Source organism: Sebastes fasciatus, chromosome 13 (genome assembly GCF_043250625.1).
Source record: "Sebastes fasciatus isolate fSebFas1 chromosome 13, fSebFas1.pri, whole genome shotgun sequence".
Classification (NCBI taxonomy): domain Eukaryota; kingdom Metazoa; phylum Chordata; class Actinopteri; order Perciformes; family Sebastidae; genus Sebastes; species Sebastes fasciatus.
Genome location: NC_133807.1, coordinates 11,485,458 through 11,495,418, shown reverse-complemented (window position 1 = coordinate 11,495,418; position 9,961 = coordinate 11,485,458). Strand labels below are relative to the sequence as shown.

The window sequence follows — 9,961 nt, the reverse complement described above, 5'->3', positions numbered from 1 at the left end:
ATAATAATAATAATAATAATAATAATGATTAACGCTCAAACACCCACTTAGACCTGTTTTTGTCTTTTTTTAGGGGACATAGGGGATCTTTAGGGGGAGATAGCAGGTCAGCAGTAGATGTCACATAGAAGTGGTGTTCATCATCTGAAAGCTGGGAACCTGAAGATTAATTTGAGATGCAGTTCAGCACTGTGTGTCAAGTTGTTCTAGTCATAAATCAGAAATAAGCATAAATTAACTGACTAAATTGTGAAAGGTTCTAAGGGCTTAGAACATTGTGATAGAAGTTAGTATATGATGGCCATTCCCATGCTCTGTTATGTCTCATAAGTTGTTGCAGCAATTTTGGGGTTGCAAAAAAGCTGAATGGGATTAGCATAATCATGGCATGTCTGTAAAGGGGAGACTCGTGGGTACCCATAGAATCCATTTTCCTTCAGATATCTTGAGGTCAGAGGTTAAGGGCCCCTTTTGAAAATGGCCATGCCAGTTTTCCCTAGCCAAACTTTTGCTAAATTATTATTATAAAGTTATTATATTATTATATATTACACTATGTCAGTGTCTGTCAATGGCTGTGACCAGTGCTCAAGCATCCCTAAAAAGAAAACATAAAAAACAAAGGAATCCACTGGTGCAACCATGTCATGCTAGCTTGTCGGGACTGAGGCTAAATAATAATATAACATATAATATAGACCAGACATAGGCCCTATTCAGACCTGTTATTAACATGCATCTTCAGTGATCTGATCACAAGTGGACAGCTCTAAGTACAGGTGTGAACACACTCAAGACGCATTGAGATCGGATCCTTCAGACCGCATTCAGAAGTGGTCTGGGCCACATATGACCACATTCTTTTAGCAGTGTGTATGCGAATGCGTCCCTGGCCACATTAAGGACCGCTTACTAATCTGATGTCCAGCTGGGATCCGCGGGATCACTGCACCCCTCAGGTGAATAAACAGGCTGACACGGGCGCTTGTCAGCATGGAAACGGCCTCTGTGCTCTATAACCTGTCTGTACAAAATATACCTTGTTTATCTGATAGTCTGATAGTCTGTAATATCTACAGACTATCATACTGTCGGAGATGTGTAGGTATTTTTGTTCTGCTGCTTTGCATGGAGCTGATACCCGCCCGCCCGCCTGTTCTCTCTCCTCCCGGCTCTCTAGAGCGCTGTACCCCACTGTTGTCTGGCAAAAGCAGCGGTGCCGGCAGTGCAGAGGTCCCCGGGGACCGCCGGTACAATAACTTTTTATTTTGATGTTAATACAATGTACTAGAATTCATAAATATGTATATTACTACTGATATTCATGTAATATTACGTCACAACGGCTGCTTTCTTAGCCATGTGTTTATTACGTGTTTATTTGCATATGGAACGGGAAGTGAGATCGGATCACAAGTGACCACTGAAGACGCATGTGGAGACGCATTCTAATGCCAGGTGTGAACAAACGTACTTAAAGCTGTCCACTTGTGACATGTTAATACCAGGTCTGAACAGGGCCATAGTGCTGTTCTTATATTTATCAAAACAGGTAGCCCTGCTGGAGCTGACCGTTTCCTCGGAGGAGCGGATGGAAGAAGCAACTGAGAGGAAAGGCAGCAGGCGGGTGTGGCGTGCACGGTGTGTGCCAATAGAGGTGAGCTGTAGAGGCTTTGCAGCTCGGTCTCTCTGCAAAGCATACAGCCTGCTGGGCATCACAGATGCACGCCAGAGACAGGCCATCAAAAACACCACAGAGGCAGCTGAAAAGGCCTCTAGCTGTGGATCAAGAGGGGCGATCCGTGGGTACATGCTACTTTGACACAAGTCGGGACCTTATCAATCCCGGCTGGGTCGCATGGGTGAGGGTGTATGATGTTGAAATACCCAAAACACCCAATGATCCCAGGTTCCATCACTGACCATGTGTCTAAGTGCATCAGTAAATATATATTTAACTAAAGGACAATTAATTTCCTATGCATCTATGAAAGAATAAAAGGGATTGTCAATTTTAACAATTATCACTAATTTTAGGTAGACTTATCCCTCTGCAAAACTATATCAAGAGAGAGACACTTCCTTCAAACTGAATTTGAAAATCTCTCAACAGTTATAGCGAAGAGATGCTTTCGAAATCTAGACATGCTTGTTATGAGTATGGTGACAAACCCAGTAGGCTCCTGGTTCAAGTCCTCTGTATCTCCATTAATCTCAGAAATGAATGTCAGTAATGGACTCACTCGTGACCCTCAAGAAATAAATCAGGCATTTTACATTTCACTTTATTCCTCTGAAGAAAGTTTTAACCCTGAAGATCTCCATGGGATTTTAAAAAAATGTTCCTGCACCTAAGGTCAATGCCATTGACAAAGTGGAAATCTTGGACAGCCCAATACATAAGAGGAGATCAACAAAGCAATCATAGGTATGCAGAGTGGATAAAGCCCTGATAAAGACGGTTTTCCCATCGAACTCCATAAAAAGCTTTCTGTAAATGTAGAACGGCGTCTTTTTAAGTTTGGACCATGAATTGCTTGAGACTGGAATCTTTCCACAAACATTGCGTGTGTCATGATATCACCTTGGCAGTCTAGTTTTCCTTGTGTTTCCTCTGTTTCCCTGCCCTTTTGTCTCCTGTGTGTTTTTCCCTGTTTGTCTAGTCTGTCAGTGTGTTGGGAGGTGTGGCCTTCCTCCTTCTCCTGGGCGGCACTGCTGGAGCAGCTGACAGCAATTAACCTACCATGACTCACACCTGCAGCATATCAACCCCGGTCTTCCTGCCAGTCATCGCCAGATCGTTCCGTCGCCCTCAGTGGTACAAGTCATATTCAGGCTCTCTTAGTATATTTGCTTCTTGACTTTGCTTATGCTCGTTTTTGGATTTTTGGACTCACCTTGCTTTGTTCTTTGTTCAGGTTTGTTCACCTGCCAGCTGTCTCTGCTTCCTGGTTCCAACCTGCCTGCTCACTCCTACACGCTGCTCCTCCTCGACCTGGATCCTTATCTTAGTTACTTACCTACCTGTTCACTCTCCGACACCATTCCTCCTCTCGGAGCTCAAGTGGATCATCTGTTTCTCTGGAAGGATTCCTGGACACCCCCTCGCCGTGCCTCCTGTTCCGTGAAATAAGTATTGACATTATTACTGCCACGCTTCGGACCTCCAGGAACCCCAGCCCTGTTCACAGTACCTTTTAATATTTGTGTAATAAATGATCTTTGTTACACCTTTAAAAGACTAGTGTTTGTGTCTGCATTTGAGTCCACGCTATTGTTGAACCAGAACAAAACAGCGTGAAGCCCAGATCTCTTTATTACTTAAGAAAGAAAAAGATCCATATTGCTGTAGTTCTTATCGTCCAATTTCACTCTTAAATGTGGATGTGAAGATTCTCTCCCTTCATTTAGAAACTATACTGCCTGATATTATATTATATTATATTATTGTCGAAGTGTCCTTGAGTGAGACACTAAACCCCAAGTTGCTCCCTGGGTGCTTTACAGTAGCTCACTGCTCCTAAATGCTTAGGATGGGTTAAATCCAGAGGTCAGATTTCATGTATGTAGCTGTATGTATATGACAAAATGTCATTAAGTTTAAGTTTAAAGTTTAAAGTATATCTTCTGACCAAACTGGTATTATCAAAAATATATTTTACAGTACAGTACTTGAGAAAATGACATGTACTTAGTTACATTCCACCACTGCTGATTTACATGTAATGTGCATGCAGAGTTCCTCAGCTCCATAGAGCTGTGAATAAACATACATTGTTAGAGAGGCTACTACATTTTGTTGTGTTCAGTGTTGACAGTTATTTGTGCTTTGACTGTTTCCACCATGAACCTATACACCACTTTCCCTGAAGTCACGTGGTTTCGGGTAAATCATGAGTTGAGGCAGTCTTACTTTCACTTGCACGTTTCTCATCACTGATTTACATGTCAGTTTCTCAGCTCCGTAGCCCTATCACACCACATCAGATGTGTTAAGAGCAGGTGGGAGGGGTTTGTGAAGGGCAGACCCAGAATCAGGTCTCTATACTGTATATATAGTGAGGACAGGAAGACTTTCTGTCAAAGCAGCCTCATCCACACAGACCAGGCAGAGCTAAAGAGACACGGAACAAAAGGTGAGTTTAAACTATGTACTGTTTTGTGTCCATACTTAAAATCTGAGCATGTAGAGTTTTTATAACAACTTCAGTTTGATATAGTGATATTTCTCGATAAGTCTTTGCTGCTCTGACTTGCTTCTTAAGAGTGCTTGCACACACACACGCATACACACACACGTGCACGCGCACAGGCACGCGCACACACACACACACACACACACACACACACACATACACGCACCCCTAAAACCTTAAAACCTTAAAGGCAGGGTTGACGATATTATCCAGTATACACTATTTGTTATATTGGTTGAAATTGTCTTTACACCCTGACAACGATCCATTACTTATGAGCTCTGAAAAATGGACCGGAAAAGAGCTGTTTACCAATCACTGTCCTCTTGGAAAGAACCAATCAGATGCCTCCCTGCCTCCCTGCTCGTACTCTACCCTTGGCGTGCACCAGCCTGAACTCAAAGCGCGTCGCCGCCAAAAGTTGACTGGAGAATGGAAGAGAAAACTCATCCAAAAGCAGCACTGCCGCGGTTACTTGTCATGAGGTGGCGTTGTTGAGTTGAGGTCCTCTCTCCGCTCTGTGTCTGTGAAGTAGTTCCGATGCGGCGCTGCTCGTGCATGTGTGTGTGTTGGGGCGTTGCCTTGGAAGGAGCCCCGAGGGGGAGGAGGGGGGTTTAGACGGAGCTCCTGAGGCCATGTTACTTTCAAATGATGCAAGCTTTCCAACATCGTTGACCCTATCTTCAACTTTAAAACAAGTTTTAACCATCAAACTACTTCTTTGAAGTAGCTAGTGGGGACCGGGCAACATGTCCTCACAATATGAAAACCACTACACTTAGACTTGTGTGTGTGTGTATATATATATTATTCATACATTTTACTGTATATATATATATATAATATATATAATATTATGACATATGTGTGTGTATATATATACATACATACACACATATACATACATATATAATATATATAAATATATGTGTATACTATATATATATATATTATATATAAAAATATATATATAATATACTGTATATATTATATACATACATATATATAATATAAATATGTATGTACATGTGTATGTATGTATATATATATATATACACACACAATTAAGTCATAATATTACGAGAAAAAAAAGTTTTGATATTTCAAGAATAATAGAAAAGGTTGCTATAAGTCATACGTGCATGTTTTATCATTTCCATAGAGTATTACAGTTATATTGACTTGTTCAAAGTTTGGACTGCAGCGTGACGTCTTTCCTCTGACCTGCAGCTCTGTGTCGCTGTCTCTGCTTCCCCCTCCCTTATACACACACCTTTGCTCTGTTAGATTCTGGCGGCCTTTCACGTCATCATGACTGAGCTTTAGTTAAATTAACTTTATTTCTAAAATGATGACTTTTTTTCTCGAAATGCATGACTTTATCCTCATTTTTACAACATTTTTCTCAAAATATTCTGACTTTATTCTCGAAATCTCAAAGAACACAGATATGTGGGATATAATTTGAATGTGCAGAACGTTTTTGAACATGAGCAGAAATATTGCTTAAACACATATAAGAACTGTTAAAGTCCAGGGGTTTATAAATTAATTAAAATTAATTAATTAAAATTAATTTGTCATTGATATGAATAGGTGCCACATGTAGGCTACATTTAAAGAGGTTACTTCCCCCCAAAGAAGACATAAAAGAGGATGGAAGTGTAAATCATACCTATGTGTGTGTTGACTGAAGTTGATCTACTGTACAGGAGAATAAATATTTGAAAGTAATACAGAATGCCTGAGAGCCTGACTGCATTATATTACATTATATTTTGAATTGTCACCTGGCGCCTGAATTTTGTGTTTTTTGCCGAAGTAAAGATAATTCCACAATTTATGGTGGAATGGGGTGTTTCAATGTTGCTTGGTAAAGATAATACTATGATTTCCCTCCATTAGTCATTTTCAAAAAAATACTTGTCATGTTCGCTCATCATGTAATTATATTTATGACAAAATATAAAGAAATTAATGCAGGAAAAGTTGCAATATCTGCAACATTCCACCAGCAGCAAAATCATCAGGATGTTCCACAAAATGTTTTATGTGCAAGATTTAGTGCTTTTATTTATCCTCTCAAATAATTAGCTCAATCAGCGTGAATGGTAATGTGCCTTTACAGTAATAGGTTATGTTGTATTTGTCTCAATAGTTTCGTCATAGGCCTACAGCACGACTCTGTAAAGATGAAGAGCAGATAAAATGGATGAAGACGATGACAACACAGCAGCAGGAGGAGGACTGTCTGTAACCAAGTCTGTACCATCTGCAGCCAATGAGACAGGTAATATTTGAAACAAGAATTGATGTACAGTAATATTAATTTGATAGATTATGTTTCAGTTGAGTTTCAAACACTGAGGAAGTATTAAAACATATCAAACTCATCATGTGAATGTGAGAATTAATTATATATTTTTATTTTGTCATTGAGTTTGTGTGACCTCCGTATAACTTTGACAATGCTGCTTCATTGATTACTGCAGTGTTACATACTAATGTCGTTCTCTGTTTATTTTGTTTCAGTGATACCTGAACTCACACTTGTGTTAATTGGTGACGCAAATTCTATTGAGATTGGATCAAAAAACATCTTAATTGACCATGACGAGCAAACAAATGTGGAACAGTTTTCAACCAAACTGTATGATTTGTGTGGTCGGCACATCTCTGTCATTAACATGCTTGGTCTACAAAATATCGACAAATTCCCATTGAATCAGGAAATCCATGCCTTTCTCTTACTGGTACCGCATGGTCTACATAGCAGCCATTACAGTTCAGGAGTGCAGTGGTTAGAAAAAGCTTTTGGGAAAGGATCACTTGCTTATGTAATGACAGTTGTGACTCATGAGTCAGATGAAACATGTGAAGGTGCATTGACCGACCTGAACGCCAACAGCAGTTTTGTTGAAAAAAGATATCACACATGTACAAAAAGTATGATGGATGAAAGAGAGATAATAGCTCTGCTGGAAAAAATAGACGTCATGGTCTCTGAAAATGGTCACCACGGCTACAGTGGAGTGATGTGTGCTGACAATAGAGGGAAGAAAGAACACCTGGATCACAGATCCCCCAAAGAAGAGAGGATCGATACCTCAGTGTTTCAGCAAAATCAAACAAGTGAGGTTTTAATCTTTAATGTGTATTCACAGATTACAGCGATGGGGGGCGGAAATTGACAAAATCTAAATTAAGTAAATGACTGGATATTTAAATTAATAAATAAATATGTCATGAAATGTACCAAAAGTAACATCATTTAACTTAGTTTTAATCCCCCCGATCTACTCTTCTATTAATTTCTTCATACATTTCTTTATATATTTCTTTAAGCATTTCTGCTTCATTATGCAAATTAGGGGGTTTTCATTCAACGTGGGTCATGGGGTCAACTTTTCACCTATTGGTTGATCGAGATCACAGATCATAAATTGACCATAGAGTGCTCCAGGGATGACGTATTTGTGTTGGCCAACCAGGAAGTTAGCATCACCTTGGGTTCCCTTGACAAAAAGCCAATGGGATTTTTCCATTGGCTTTTGGATTATTGCAGAAAATAAGCTCTGCAGCAAACACACGTTTATAATACTTATACGTTTTATAAACGTTTGTAGTCTCATTTAGCCACTTTTTAGCAACCGCCTCAAATCCATGGGTGAGGTATTTATTGATGTATTTTATGTTGTAGAACAAAACGTTAAAATCTCTTGAGTTTGTGTTAACCACAGACCTTATTTCAGGCATCTTACTAAAAACCCATTAAAAGAAACCTTTTGACTTCCAGACGAGGGAACCAGAAGTGCTAAAATGCTGACTCATTTCCGGGTTTTAGGACTCATTCCTGTAGCACTCTATGTGCTAGCTAACTAACTAACGCTGTCTGCTCCAACTCCAGTCTTCATTCCTGCTGCTGCTCCGACCGCTACAGGTGTGCAAATCAAACAATAGCTAGCATATAATTGATCTATGCACTCTGACCCCATGACACATGTTGAATGACAGCCTCCTCATTTGCATAATGAAGTAGAAATATGCAAAATAAAGAAATGTATAAAGAAAAGAATACAGAAATATATAAGTTTGGAGGAATAAATATGGGGCAAAATGCAAAGGTAAAATCATGCAGAACTAAATAAAAAAATCAATACATAAATCAATACATACAATTTAATAATGAATAATTCACAGTTAAATTGATAAAGAAGCAAATTTAAACAAAAAAAAATTATTATGTCACATTTGATCAATTAATGAATTTCTACATTTATTTATTTATTTTTTAGTACATTTAAAGGGACTGTTTGTAACTTTTTACAGGTATAAATCTACCGGGTCGGGTTCCCATGCGCGCTCTCGCATATGCGCGCTCGCGTGTGGCTACGCTTTTCAGAACGCTCCTCTGCCTGCACTGACACAACGAGCGCGTTCTCGTTCCACCTCACGTTCATGTGCGCACACGACACACTGCAGAAGAGTTAGTAGCTCTGAGAATATCTAGTGAATGTACAGTGGACGTTTGTGCAGAAATAAATGCTGCAGCTCCTCCAGACCAACAGAGGTTTTCCGTGTCTTGTGAAGTGACGGGGCTCTGCAGCGGGAAACATTATCGTCTCCGACCGGGTGCCGGTGTCTTCCCTGTTCCCTCCGGCCGCGGTCGGGAGGCTGAAGCAGGAAAAGCCAACACTAGGATCAGCACTGATTCATGGAAAGACCTTCGTCTGGTCAGCTAACATTACTGCCAAGCAGGTGAAATATAGAGTGATATTGTGGTTTTAGTGGACGTGTGTCGCCTCACTGTTTTGAGCGATGGTCGTTCATGTCTATTTAGAGCGAGCAAGCGCGAGCCCGACGCTGAATTTCGTTGACTTAACGGCCACAGGTGTCGCTGTTAACAAGCATTTCTGAAAGTTACAAATAGTCCCTTTAATGGCATATTTATTTATTTATCGACTCATTTATTTACTTTTGATTTTGGCAGGTTCTGTCCTCCATATGCACCCATACGGCTTCATAAAGATAATGTGGACAGAACTTAAATTAGAAATACATCAAAGCTTTGACTTTAATCTTTTAAAGCAGGCAGATATTTGAGCGTGAGAGTATAGTAGTAATAATTGTTCTGAAACATAAAATACAATAGCTTTAGGTTAATAGGTTTTAATGCACAAATCTTGATTCTCCAGTTGAATGAATTAAAATTAATCATTCATTTCTGGGGAAACAACTTTTTTTAATACCTATTTAGTGATCAATGTTGCTGAACAGGGTGGTTCCAAGGTTTGCTTACAGGTTGTGAAAGATTGAATGAGACATAATCTATTATGAAAACCAAGTGATCTTTTTTAACTTTACCTAAATGGTTTGGGGTGTCTTTATATTACCAATCATGTCAGATTAATTAATTAGGTTATGAGGACCCTGTACAATTTATAGGCATCATCCTGCAACTGTCAAATCTCTAATATCACAGTAGAACCAAAATCACATCACATAAGTTACACAACTAACCGTAAATGTATAGCCCAACGTGCAAAAAGAAAAAAAAACTAAACAAATAAAATTTCTAGATTATTTCAATATTTTCTTTTTACAGTAAAACTTCAATGTTTTTTTGCTGGCCTGAAGAGGGTGCTAGTGGGGTCAACTTTAGGGTGAAAGTAAGATGGTTAACTAATAGTGTTATTTCTAAACCTTGATCTTGTACAATCTGCTTTTTTCTTTCATTATGCTGCAGTAGAAGATATGGAGGTTGA

General features: G+C 39.3%; 1 protein-coding gene across 1 annotated transcript in view; it reads left to right on the top strand.

Moving 5' to 3' along the window:
• Positions 1–9,961, top strand: part of LOC141780289 (interferon-induced very large GTPase 1-like) — an 86,163-nt gene that overhangs the window by 27,782 nt on the left and 48,420 nt on the right. The window lies entirely within an intron of this gene.